Below are 13176 nucleotides of genomic sequence, written 5' to 3'. Positions count from 1 at the left end.
AAACTTAGGGCCTTGGACAACACCAGTTCTCCCTCCACCAGTCCCCCAAAGCTTATAATTGCAGAAGAAGGTGAGGCTGTTTTGTAGCCCTCTTCTGCGAGTGAGGTGAAGGCACAGGCCTCTGTTGAGACCTGTTTGGAGTCTGACATGCTATCGGGTCCCTCAACTTCAGTGCAGACCTTGGTTTATGGTTTGTTGGTCGGGACCAGCGCCGCTCTGCAGGCTTCGGCTTCCGGCGAACAATCCACAACCAACAGTGCTCACCAGGGGCATCCGGCAGCTACCATTTCTTCCTTTCAAGAGACTGGCATCAGAGTAGTGGACACATACAGGCCCAAAGGCAAAGGTTACACCCAAGAAGAGCTCGACCTCGAGGCCTGTGTCTAGGCCTACCGGCTCCCATCCCACTGGTTACCAACAGGACTTAGGCTGGCCGAGGACCTTATTCAACAGGACTTAGGCTGGCCGAGGACCTTATTTTTCTGGTCAGAACAGGCAGATGTTCATCGTGCATACAGCTGCAGTCATAACAGATGGGTTCTCCTGCCATCAGGCGGGTCCTCGGTCGGCCGAATTCCAAAGTCTAGGTCCGGCGTCGGTTGTCGTCACTTTCTTTCCTGACGTCAGTGCGACAGGGGTATATAAGACACAGCCGACGCCATTTTCTTCAGTCTTTTTTGCCGCGCGGTGCCCGAAGCAGAAGCAGTTCGCAAGTGCCGGTCGGCCAGCTTCTGAAATTACGAAAATTTGGAAACCAAAGTCTTCTTTAAAGCTAAGTACCCCATTGGGGAAACTTTTCTTGCCTCAGACCGATGTCAGACAAAGTTAACAATTGTATTTCTTGTGGGAAGCAAATACCGCATAAGGATTTCCATTCCCTCTGTATACCTTGTTTAGGCCCAGACCACGACTTCTCGGGCTGTCGCTTTTGCGCTACTTTCAATAAACGCACTATTAAGCGTCGGGCGGAGTTCGCCCAGCACTTTTTTTGGTAAAGCTTTTGATTATAAAATGTCGTCGGAGACTCCGACTACCATTTTGTCCAAAAAACGCAAGGACAAAGACCGACATGCGAGGTCCGCGGTCTCCACTGACACCACGCCAAAACCGGCTACATGTGGTCCGGTTCTCAGCGAGGCGCCTACGCAGCCCCTGACTACAGACGACACTTCTCTGGCGGTGTCTTCTGTAACCGAGACCGCAGGTGCCTCGGCCCATACCCAGACTACAGCTACCGAAGCCACTGTGAGTGTTGAGCCTCCTAATGTAGACAGGTCCACTTTCCACCCATGGTGTCTTTAGACCCTCATCTTCCTTTTCCATAAAGGCCTTTACTAAGTCCAAATCAGCCATGCATCCCAAGAGGCCTGTTGCACAGGGCCCATCTCCAGGCCCCATGCCTAAAAAGCAGATGCTAAAAATGGCTGAGGATTTAATTACTCTTATCAGGGGTTCCCAACCCCCTCCGGACAAGAGACCCAGAGTGGAGGAAGATTCTCCCTCTTCTGACCAGGGCTCCATTATTTCAGAACATTCTGATGAAGAGCAACACTCGTACTCCCCTTTTGAAGATTCTGATGCAGAGCAGTCAATTCCTTCTGCATCTCCCCCAGAGGATTTTTCTTTTGGGGAAACCTTGCATACCTTGAGGGAACACTTCCATTGGGAAGGCCAAGACTTTTCTGATTCCAAGAAAAGACTTAGGGAATTTCTTTTGCTACCTCAGCACAGACCTCTGGCGATACCTCCTGTCTTGGACATACTTGATGATGTTTACTCGGAGGCTTGCCATAATCCGGATTCCCTGCCTCCTGCCCCAGTCAAGCCTGGTAGGTACTACAGAGTTCCTAACTCTCACCAATTTCTTTACAAAAGCCATAATGCTGACCCTGAAACCATTTCTCAAGGCCCCAAGGGAATGAAGGCCTCTACTGCTAAGAATCCACTACCTTCCGAAAAAGAGTCTAGATCCTTAGAAAGGTGGGGAAAAAAGGTATATACCTCGGCCACCCTAGCCATGAGGGCCTTAAATTGTCAGTTCTATATGCTTAAATATCAGCAGTTTCTGTTATCACAATTAAGGAATAAAATGTTACAACCTGAACAACCAGATTTGAAGGAGTTGCAGGATATGATGCATAGTGCAGAACAAGTGGGTAAACACACCTTACAATGTGGCTATGATGCTCTAGAGGCCTCAGGTAGAGCTGCTGTTACAGGATCAGTCATTCGTAGACATGCCTGGCTTAGGGAACAAACCTTGCCTGATCATGTTAAAGCTAAACTACTAGATGCTCCTTTACAAAAGGATGTATTATTTGGTACTAATGCTGAGGAGATACTACGGAAAATGGAAGAAAAAGCTAAATCTATGCAAACTGTCAAAGCTTTTCTACAGGTTCAACCACCACGTTTTAGCAGAAATTGGCCTTCAAAAAACTGGTCCTTTCCAGCCACGGACAAGCCCCAAAGAGGTAGATACAGGCGCACAAGGGGCAGAGGACAATCTCAAGGATCATATAGATGCAGACAATGGCAAACTCCAGCACCAAGAGGTGGCGAAGACAGTACACAACAATACAGGAAACAAACCCAATGACTTTCCCCTTTTCATGCCAAGCAAGTCTCAGCTGGCAGCACCCTTGGGAGGAAAGCTGGCATTATTTACAAAAAATTGGCATATTATCACAACAGACAAATGGATCCTGGACATTATAAACAGAGGCTACAGATTTCATTTTCACACTCTTCCAAAAATGAGAGGCATGCCAAACCTGCCACACAATCAAAGGGCAAAGGCTCAAATACAAATTTCAAAGCTCATGGACATGAAAGCTATTCAAGAGGTACCTACTCATGAACAAGGTCAAGGTTTTTATTCCAGACTATTCCTGGTACCAAGGAAAGGAACCGACTGGAGACCCATTTTGGACTTATCCATCCTAAACACATTTCTACTCGTACCAAAATTCAAGATGCTCACCTTACAGCAGCTTCTTCCCATGCTGGGCAAGGAGTCTTGGCTGGTAACATTGGACCTCAAGGAGGCATACCTGCATGTCCCAATCAGACAAAGCTGCAGAAGATACCTCAGATTTCTTGCAGGTTCAATCCACTATCAATTCTCTGCATTGCCCTTTGGCTTATCTACTGCGCCCAGAGTATTCACGAAATGCCTGGCATCAGTAATTGCCTACTGCAGACTTCAAGGGATACAAATTTACCCTTATTTGGATGATTGCCTGATCCAAGCGGACAGCAAACACATACTTCTGGAACATCTGGCTTATGTAACACGGTTATTGAATTCTCTGGGATACACAGTCAACAAAGAGAAATCCAGGCTAACACCATCTCAGAAAATAACTTGGGTGCCAACTTGGACATAAACACCCAGATGGCCTATCTTACGCCAGAAAAACAGGGGCAATTAACTCAGTACTTCAAAATACTAGCAAATTGTACCAGGCTAACTGCAAGGAAAATCCTGCAGGCTCTGGGCTTCATGGCATTTTGCATTCTTCTAATCCCATGTGCAAAGTTGCATATGAGGAAACTTCAGTGATACCTAAAAAAAACCTTTGGTCTCAACACAGCCACAGTTTGGAAACAATAATACCAATAATTCCATGTTTGCAAAAGGAATTTCTATGGTGGGCCCAAACATGCCAAACAAACACAGGTCTACCATTCTGCAAGCCTCAAGCAAATCAAGTCATCATAACAGACGCCTCAGACTACGCCTGGGGGGCACACATGACAGACAGGTGCATTCAGGGCAAATGGTCCCAAAAGGAAAAGCACCTTCACATCAATCAAAAGGAAATGCTAGCAGTGATAAATGCAATTACAGCTTTCAAGGACCTCCTGCATCCAGGGCAATTATTGATAAGAACAGACAACACCACAGTAATGTGGTACATAAACAAACAAGAAGGAACACATTCATACCCCCTGTGCAGGCTAGCCATGTCACTTTGGAACTTGGCTCTGGAATGGCAAATCGAACTTCAAGCACAGTACCTGCCAGGATTGGAAAACACGCTGGCAGACAATCTAAGCAGAAATATGACAGACCCACACGAATGGAAGTTGCATCCAGAAGTCTTTACAAAGATAATCCAAGCGTGGGGAAGGCCAGACATAGATCTCTTTGCCACCCACAGGAATCATCAATTGACAAAGTTCTGCTCAAGGACCTTCCATCCAAAGGCCTGGAGAGTGGACACCCTTTCTTTCAGTTGGGCAGCACGGACAGTTTACGCCTTCCCACCTTTGCCTCTTCTGCCCAAGGTGCTCTTGAAAGCAAGAGCAGACAGACCGAAGATGATACTGATTGCTCCAGACTGGCCAAGACAACACTGGTACCCACTCCTGAGGAGCCTAAAACATACTCCTCCCTGGACCCTACCTCTAATGCCTCTTCTACTGACTCAGCACAGCTACAAAACTCTTCACAGTCAGCTGAAAACACTCAATCTGGCTGCATGGAAAATTCCTTAACACCACAACAGACCCTACTCTCCAAAGAGGTGCAGGATGTCATTTTGGAGGCCAGAAGGCCATCTACTAGAAAGGCTTACTCTGCAAAATGGAAACGGTTTTGCGCTTGGAATGAGAAAAAAGGCCAGGATCCTAGAAAACTGAATTTGCCTCAGATATTACAGTATCTAGCTGAGCTGTTGAACAGTGGACTTTAATTTTCCTCCATCAAAATTCATGCCTCAGCCATTTCTGCAGAATACAACACAACACTAATCCACCGTTATTCTCTCACCCACTCTTAAGACAGTTCCTCAGAGGGGATAAGAATATAAGACCTCCAAGGAAACAACCAATACCAGCCTGGGATCTTAATTACATTCTAGAAAAATTAACATTGCCTCCGTTTGAACCAGCTGCCTCAACAGATTTGCAATATTTGTCCTGGGAAACAGCTTTCCTTCTGGCCATTACCTCAGCTCGTAGGGTTTCAGAACTACAAGCCCTCATGGCTGTGCAGCCCTTTCTCATCCTCCATCAGGACAGGGTTTCCCTACGAACCAACCCGTCATTTATGCCTAAGGTAGTATCCAGGGTAGCTTTAAATCAGGCCATACACTTACCTACCTTTTACCCCAATCCTCAAAACAAAGGGGAAAGGCTGCTACATTCCTTAGACATCCATAGACAGCTACGTTACTATTTGGACAGAACAAAGCCTTTCAGGAAATCAGAACAACTCTTTGTGTCCTATGCTGTAGGAGCTCAAGGGAAGCCAATTTCCAAGCAGACAATTTCGAAATGGATAGGCCACTGCATACGGTTTTGTTACTCCTTTCGTGGTAAATCTGTACCTGCTGGCATCAGATCCCACTCCACAAGGGTCACAGCTACCTCTGCAGCCTTCCTCAGAGGAGTCCCTACCAAAGATATTTTGGAGGCAGCCACTTGGAGTTCTGTGCATACCTTCACTAAACTCTACCACCTACCTTTATACTCCAAAACTAGAGCAAGTTTTGCTACTGCTGTGTTGCAGGGCATTCTGGCTCCTCCCATTTCCACCTAGTGCCTACCACCCTGTGCGTAGCTTTGGGATTCTACCCATCTGTTATGACTGCAGCTGTATGCACGATGAACATAGTACAGTTTTGTACCTACCATAAATGTAGATGTTCAAGTGCTAATACAGCTGCAGTCCAGGTTTCCCTCCCTCCTTCCCCTCTGGGTACAGACCTAGTGGCTAACTCCTCATCTTACAACTTGATTGATTGAGTTATCCTTCTATGGTGTATTTGCTTGCAACTACTGATTTTTGATTATATTGTAATGCATGATTATATATTTTATATATATATATATATATATATATATATATATATATATATATTTTTTTTTTTTTATATATATTGCCTTCCTTCTGGGGGCACCTGACATCTGGGGCAAGAAAGACTGAAGAAAATGGCATCGGCTATGTGTTATATACCCCTGTCGCACTGACGTCAGGAAAGAAAGCGATGACAACCGACGCCGGACCTAGACTTTGGAATTCGGCCGACCGAGGACCCGCCTGACAGGAGAACCCATCTGTTATGACTGCAGCTGTATTAGCACTCGAACATCTACATTTATGGTAGGTACAAAACTGTACTTTTCCCCCTGAATTTTCTTCAGGAAAAAGGAGAGGTCCTATTCCTGAGCCCCTATAAAAATTACTGTCTGGAAACAAAAAGTTATACAGTAATAACTCTTGGCAAATTTCAAACAGGTGAATATGCACATTCTGCTAGTAATATGCTGTGCCCTAGTTGCTTGTGTTGTAGAGGTACCTTAACACAATATGTGCACAGTGAGTAGACATGGCCAGCAGTGATTCATAAACTTTTCTACCTCTCTGTCCATGACTGTGGAAGTGAGTCAGTTCATGGTCTTTGTGGTAGTACAGTGTGTGACTGAGTTACAGTACAAGTATGCAAAGTACATGTAAGTGGGAGATGTGTTTGAATGAGGGATTGTAAACAAAAATTGTGCAGATTTCTTGCATTTTAGGTAGATGCTGACACTTACATATGTTAAGCTGAGTAGCACATCACCTGTCCTGGGGCTTCAGGTACTCTATTACAGTAGTAGGTGTGGTATGTCTGCAGTTGAAGTCCTGTAAATGTCTGGAGATATCTCACATTTAACTGTGCAATCATAAAATATATTGCAGTACTTCATTTACATACTTATTCTTTTCTTGGACTCTTCCAGATGTGTATGCAGAAGTATATGTAACTACTCCAGGAAGTTTGCTTAGTTTAATGAATTGCACATGGCTCTGATGGCTCATTCTTGCCACTTGCTAGTCATGTGCCCTTATGCATCATGTTTATGAACTTCTCCTTAAATTAACGGAAACCATATGCCTGTCTGTGTAGGCCTACACATTTTGTGGATGAATTGCCTTGTGTGCATACACTACAAAACTTACCATAAATTAGTGGCATATTTAGAGCCGGTTCCTTCCCTGCTTATGATTTACATGCAGATATGTTTTTGTTTACAGGTACGTCAGTGAATAATTCTGGGAAGCAGTGACTACAGGACAGTGTACTCCTCTTTATTGCCCTTGATTTTGTTTTCTCAAAAGTTCTGCTCTCTTGGTCAAGCAGTTCAGTGTGGGCACATTGTTTTCATGGCAGTACATTTTCCTCAAAATGCATCCACTCAGCAAGATTCATTGCAGTTATTTAAAGTGTTCACACTTTAAAATTAGTGTTCACAAAAGCAATATCATGCTCAGGTGGAAGGATCCAGTTTTAAAATGTTGAAATTCCTTTCAGGTTCAGCCATATAGAGGAAAACTTTGTGTACTGTACTGCAAAGACATATTTCTACACTTGATATTCATGCCTTCCCCATCTGTGGTGTTAAAGGAACACCACTGGATGAAAGTCCTAACACTAAAACTTACTTACAAATCTAAATTAATAATGGCGTGACCTGCTTAAAGGTTTTAGTGTCTTGAGGCCTCTTCTGCCAGCATAAACTTGCCGCTGTCTTGATAGAAACTGAAGTGACCACTTGGTTTGCACTTCATACCTTAATATTTAATTCCATCTGTTAGTTTGTACTTTTGTAATTTATTCCAAGTATTAAAATGAAATTGCCATAATTTTTATCTGATGGAGAGCAGCTTGTAGTTGAACTAGACAGAAGTGTTTTTTCAGTAATTATTGCTTGAACAGAAGAAGTGCATGCATTTTGCCTAATTCTCTGAGCAGGTGGAAGTCTAACCTGAATATCCGGCATGCCTAGATTGCATGGTCTCCTAGCTTACATTGTCTCGATGTAGAACTAAGGAGGAGGTCTAATGTAATTTTTACTAGACTGTGATATTTCATATCTCATATACTGCTTGAATTTATTTTTCATTGCCAGCTCTTGATTCACTTCTTTGAAGTGCCTATGGCTGTGAGTGTGAAGAGAGGCAAATTGATTCCGGTGGGGATTCATAGGGTGTTTTAGGGATTTGTGACATGTTTTTTGTGAACTGAAGTAATGGGACTGTCAGAATTGTTATTTAAAAGGTCAGACCTTGTCAATTTGAAATGTTAAAAGTATTGTTATTTATAATTGTTTTACAGTGGGAGTGATCATCGGAAGGGTTGACTTCTGACTGACCTGAAACACAAGGTAGGCTGAAAATCCTTTCTGATGACTACTTGAAAGATTTAACATTTGAATTATATGGGAATATGCATATGTATGTTCATATTTTCTTGTTTTGTTTTAATAATTTAGCACATTGATGCTTGGTAAAAATAGCTACTGCAACCTATTCATTTTCCTTTTGTTTTTTTATGGACCTGGGAAAGTTTGGACAAAGAATGTTGTTAGTATGGTAACAAACTGCTGCTGAGTTAGTTAAGTTGAGGTATTTTTTGTACATGTACCAGAGTGCATGACAACTTTGATGTAAAAAAAACATATGATTCTGTAAATAACAGTAGCCAGGTCATATGTTTTAGTGTGAAGCAACAGCGCACAGAGAGTGTTCTGACTTGTTTCCACCCGTGTATTTCTCCTTATCATGTTGTTTACTCACTAGAGTTTATTTACGTTTGTTGATTTGGTATAGGGCATTGGTCAGACTAGACTAGTTTCAGGCCCAGCCCGGGTGGTTACAGAGATCCAACGTACATAAGCAAAAACATCAACAGTAGTGATTGTCTGAATACAATATGCTGTGGCCATTCAGAGATGGAGATGTGCTATTTACAACTGAAATAAAAGCTGTGTGCAGTGCATACACTGGCTATTTATAGTATACTATTTACATTAAACAAAAAAGAAAACGGCAATATCGGCACAGCTCAATGAACTAAAAATGCATTCACGGTTTGATCTGATAGCTACCTTTCATTGTTGCTTTACATTTATGAAGTTCCGTATTAACAACAACAAAAAAACACACCTAGTTAGCCACTGTGTGCTTGCAGCACCTAAAATGAGAAGTGTGTGCTATGTTATTCTCCTGCAACTTTCAACTATATCAGGCTTTAAAATGTGTTATGTGTGTATAGTATATACACGTAAAAGAGTTTCAGTCACAGATTCAAATACACACTACCTCAAATCACAAATATTTGAAAAATAATCTATTTTTTGAATGGGGTCTTGCCCCCCTACACCCCCCTGCTTAATTATACTAACTCCAAGACTGCAGTACAGTGGGGAAGGGTAAATTCCCCGATTCCCACTGTACCACGATCTTTGAGAAAAAAGCCATTATATGTGTATACATACGTGTGTGTGTGTGTATATGTGTAGATATATATATATATACATATATATATATATATATATATATATATGTATATATAAAAGGGAAAACTAGTTGTACAGGAATGACTGCTCTATTAAAACGGGCCATTGTCACAACTTATGAAAGATCCATGTCAAAGATCACTTTAAGCTGGAATTGCTTATTTAAACTGTGGTTTATAAAGTTAAAGCAAAAGATGAGTGCTTTTGCCCTTGTCAGATCGAAGTTGTACATAGTTGTAACAAGTAATACTTTTCTATTTTCCATATAAATAGCCATGTAAATTACAATGAAGACTTTACTCCAAGGGCACTTAATCAGATTCAATGACAGTAATTGGAGCAGTGGTACATTCACAGTTACAGTGGGGGAATAATCACAATGGACTTTGCCCTCGTGGCAGAGGTTGTCTTCAGAATCATGCATTTAGGCACCCCTTCTCCTACAGATACTTTTCAGTGCTCTTGAAAGGTTGGCCAACTGGCTAATCTTTTGAGACATTGGAAGGGCACTTATCTGTGCACCCATTAGCCAGGACAGCCTATCATTCAAGATTTGAGGTTGCAGCGAATCATAACCAGAGGCCACACAGTTATATTCTCTTCTTCTTCCTCCCAGTTCAAGAAGATTTTGCAATGTCCTACCCCTGCAAAGGAAGGCTACAGCACAAGAGATTAAAAAAAAAAAAAAAAAAAAATATATATATATATATATATATATATATATTTGTAAAATAAATAAATAAAAGCTATTAGACAAATTGAGTCATGCAGGTGGTCCCACCAGACCAGCAAGGATCTTGAGTTTACTCAAGGTTCTTTTTGGTCCTGTAGAAGAATGGGAACCTCTTGTCTATTTTGGACTTTAGTTAAGTAAAATAAAGTTCCAAATGAGTCCAGTCCATGCTACTATTGTTAAGGAAGTAAGACTGGATATGCTTGGCAGGCCTTCAGGGTTAGTACTACCACAGCAAGATAGCCGGGTGCTACAGAAGGTTCCTCTGCTTTTGGCTGAGACCCAGTCATTTCCATTTCAGAGCCCTACCCTTTGGTCTAACCACAGCACCCCTGGTGTTTGCAAAGTATGTGGCAGTGTATATAGCTCATCTTAAAACTGCACAAGTTCCTTGTGTTTCCATATCTGATCTATTGGCTCAAAATTGCTCCCTCCAGGAATCTATTACTCTAAGCCAGAGATTCTTTGCTTCAGCTTTACTCCTGTCTGGCAATCAAACAATTTGAAAAACAAAATCAGTGTTAATCCCTGTTCAAGCAGTAGAGTTCATTTGGGCCCACCTGGATGCAACACTGCAGATGGTCAGATTGCTGGAGTTGATAATTCTCACCTTTCATCAACGAGCCTTAACAGTTCTCCCCCATCAAAAGCCACTGGCCAGGTGCTTATTGCTGCTCCTGGGATCAGTGATGGCCTCTATCACCCTAGTTCCTTGATTCAGATTTTACATGAGGGGTTGCAGTACACTCTTGCAGTTCAGTAGTCGGTGTGGTATCGACCGGTGCACTTTCTGATTTGCTTCACCAGCATATAAAAACATGTTCAGTGGTGGTTGAACTCCCCTAGTCTTCCATGTTCAGTGTTTTATTCTACTGACCCTTCAGGCCAGAGTGGCGAAGGACTGTTCCCAATTGGGGTGGGGGGAATTTCATTGGAATGACAGTCCAAAGTACATGGTCCGTCTGAGAGACCAGTCTTCACATGCATATCCTGGAGCTGAGAGCAGTCCTCCTGGTGCTGCAGACTTTTCAGGACTCCCTCCACATATCCAGACTGACAAATTGGTAGTGGCGTCATGCATCAAAAAACAAAGGAAATTATCTTACCCATTGTGTCGAGAAGCCATGAGAGTTTGTCAGTAGGAGATGTCTTCTCATCTCTTTGTGGTGACTGTGCACATCCTGGGGAAATGCAGTGTTTTAGTGGACAAGCTGAGCTGGTCCATACTTCTCCCAGCACGTGGTGTGGTCTCTCATTCAAGTGCTGTTGGATCATATTTCTAGCAACTAGCACCATTTTTGCTGAAAACTATTTACAGCCCATTTAAACACTGTACAGTGGCTATTTTGCCATAATTCCCAAGGAGGGAGAGTCCCAGAGGGACTCTGTAGTCCACAACTAGTCCCCAGGTCTTCTATATACACATAATCTTAATCCCCTCATACCAACGTTGCTGTTCACTTTTGGCCTCACAGGTATGGTTTCCTTATCTTTGTCCTTGCCTGAAAGGCACGCCGTGGGTGCTGGATCTCATTTCAGATCTCATCTTTCATGCACTCAGCACGCATCATCAGGACATAGCAGCCTTGAAGTTAGCTGCATTGTTTTTTCAGCTCCGATAATGACCAGATAGTCCAGGCTTTCACCCTCAGTTGTCCATATCCTGGCATCATCTCAGAAACCGTTCTTTAGGAAAATTTATAAAGGCAAATGGAAGGGATTTTCCTTATGGGCATTTAGCAATGATTTTGTGGCCTCTGTCACTGCAATTTAAGATTTTTTTTTTTTTAGCCAGTCACTTTCATGTTGGGGCTAACTACTCCACCATTAAAGTTCATATGGCTGCCATCTCAGATTTCTACATGGGAGAGAAATTGAAGATGTTCTTCGTGTTTCACTGTTGTAGTCATTACATTTGGGTAATCTGCTGGCAGGTTGCCCTCAGTCGGCCTGATTAACAAAGGCTTGGGTCCTGCGTCAGTTGCTGTCCCTTCTTCCATGACGTCAGGGGTATAAAACATGCAGCTGACGCCAATTACATCAGTCTTTCTTGCCACGTGGTGCCCAAAGCAGAAGCAGTTTGCAAGTGCCAGTCGGCTTACTCCTGAAATTTTCGTTTTCGAGTTTCAGAACCAAAGTCTTTTACTAAAAGCTAAGTACCCCGTTGGGGAAACTTTTTCTTGCTCCTTACCGATGTCAGTAAAAGTTAATAATTGTATTACTTGTGGGAAGCAAATACCTCATAAGGATTTTCATTTGTACTGTATTCCTTGCCTAGGCCCTGACCACAACATGCCTTGCTGTCGGTTTTGTGCTAAATTTAATCAACGCACTATTAAACGTCTGTATATTTTTGCTTCTAAATATTTTGGCTCAAGATTTAACTATCCAGAAATGTCGTTGGTTAGCAATCAGACTACTGGAATACCTAAAAAGCGTAAAGAAAAAGACAGAGACAGACCGTCGAGGTCCAAAACCGACAAAGCTTCTCCTAAGCCAGTCGCTGGTTTGCCGGTACTCAGTGAGGCGCTTTCCCAGCTCCTGATACCTGCTACTTTTGATTTGAAGGCCTCTACTGAGACCCATGCCATGAGGTACTTTAAGTATTGAACCCACGGATGTCTCTACCTTAGATGGGTCCAGAGCCGCTGAGCAGACACCGTCTACTGAGGGTGTTTTTAGGCCTAAAGATTTGTATATTAAACCAATACCATCTTCAAAACTAAGGCCAAAAACTACTTCTATGTCTAAAAAAACCGACGCTTGGGCCACGTGTACAGGCCTAAATGTAAATGCCTAAAAAAACAAATGATCAAAATGGCTGAGGATTTAATTACCTTGGTCAGGGGTACCCATCCCCCTCCTGCTAAGAGGCCTAGGCAAGGCACTGACTATGAATCTTCAGATCAGGTTTCTATTTCTTCTGATTCCTCTTCTGATCAGGAATTATCTATTCCCACTTATGAGGACTCTGATGCAGAAGATTCCATCCCTTCTGCTTCTCCTCCTGAGGATTTTTCTTTTGGAGAAACTTTGCATACCTTAAGGGAACACTTTCACTGGGAGAGTCAGGATTTCTCAGAATCTAAAAAGAGACTTAGGGATTTTCTTCTTCTTCCTCAGCATAGGCCTTTGGCTATACCTCCTGTTCT

General features: G+C 42.7%; 1 protein-coding gene across 1 annotated transcript in view; it reads left to right on the top strand.

The window, feature by feature from the left end:
• The window catches only part of LOC122816609 (rho GDP-dissociation inhibitor 1-like), a 2167530-nt gene that overhangs the window by 881782 nt on the left and 1272572 nt on the right, over positions 1-13176 (top strand). The window contains exon 2 of the mRNA XM_044089512.1: positions 8109-8157. The gene's annotated coding sequence lies outside the window, so the exon portion shown is untranslated. The remainder of the gene's footprint in view (positions 1-8108; positions 8158-13176) is intronic.

This window comes from Protopterus annectens, chromosome 12.part0 (genome assembly GCF_019279795.1).
Source record: "Protopterus annectens isolate FY-2018-M chromosome 12.part0, PAN1.0, whole genome shotgun sequence".
NCBI lineage: Eukaryota > Metazoa > Chordata > Ceratodontiformes > Protopteridae > Protopterus > Protopterus annectens.
The sequence above is the reverse complement of the archived record's forward strand: the minus strand, read 5'-3'. Positions and strand labels throughout refer to the sequence as shown.